The sequence below is a fragment of the Belonocnema kinseyi genome, chromosome 2, assembly GCF_010883055.1.
Source record: "Belonocnema kinseyi isolate 2016_QV_RU_SX_M_011 chromosome 2, B_treatae_v1, whole genome shotgun sequence".
Taxonomy (NCBI): Eukaryota; Metazoa; Arthropoda; class Insecta; order Hymenoptera; family Cynipidae; genus Belonocnema; species Belonocnema kinseyi.
The window spans coordinates 151,881,152-151,882,491 of NC_046658.1; positions in this window are offsets into that span (position 1 = coordinate 151,881,152).

Genomic DNA, 1,340 nt, shown 5'->3' on the forward strand with positions numbered 1-1,340 from the left:
AACATTTTTTGGTTTTCTGTAAAGCTGCCAAAATTTCTCTTAGCTCCTTTTGGAGTGTCATCCTATAATCACTCATAGTACTTCATTTCGTTTCGCATAATTGAAAGATTTTCAAGATCAAATACATTTAGCCCTAAGCATTCTGCCTAGACAATCCTAGAAAATTGAAAAAAAATCGGAAAGCAAGTGGTTTTACAGTAAATTCCAAGTGTCCTTTAAGGGTTAAGAATTTGAAATCTATAATATCTAATTAATATAAAACTATGTACGAGGTGTGTTCAAAAAGTAAGGTGACTTTTCAATTTTCGCGGGCTACGCTCATTCAAGTTTTAAATTTCTTTTTTTGTTGTGTTGGTACACTCGTCACGATCATATGTTCACAGTTTTGACTATATAACTCGTGTTGTTTTTCTGGCAGAGGCGTAAAAAAATGGAGCAAAGAGTTTGCATTAAATTTTGTGTGAAGAATGGAATCCAGTGCTCTAAAACTCTTGAAATGTTGACAGTTGCATACGGTGAGTCTACTCTGAGGAAGAAAAATGTGTATAAGTGGTACAAGCTGTTCCAAGAAGATCGAGAGGATGTCGAGGACGAACCTCGCCCTGGACGTCCCAGCACGTCAACAACAGATGAAAACATTCTAGCAGTGGAAGAAATGGTGTTCAAAAATCGCCGAATTACCATCAGAGAAGTTGCTGAAGATGTTGGCGTATCGGTTGGCTCATGCCATGCTATCTTTTTGGAGGTTTTGGGCATTAGACGTTTGTAGCAGCAAAATTTGTTCCAAAACTGCTTAATTTTGATCAAAAGATCCATCGCTCAGGAGATGTTGAACGAAGTCAATAATGATCCTGATTTTCTCAAAAGGGTTATAACTGGGGATGAATTGTGGGTATATGGTTATGACGTCAAAACTAAAGCCCAATCGTCTCAGTGGAAGCATCCTGAGTCTCCAAGACCGAAAAAAGCACGTCAAGTTCCGTCAAATGTGAAGGTGTTGCTCACTGTCTTCTTTGATTAACGTAGCGTAGTGCATCAGGAATGCTTACCACAAGGTCGTACGGTCAATAAGGAGTATTACCTTCAAGTTATGCGCCGTTTGCGAGAGGCGATACGCAAAAAACGTCTCGAACTTTGGAAAAACAATTCGTGGCTGTTGCATCACGATAATGCACCCGCTCATTCATTGATGGTTCCTTGTGAAAGATTTTCTGACCAAAAACAGCACCACAGTTATTCCTCAGCCTCTATATTCACCGGATTTGGCCCCCAGTGACTTTTTTCTTTTCCCAAAACTGAAGAGACCCATGAAAGGACATCGATTTTCAACGATTGAGGAG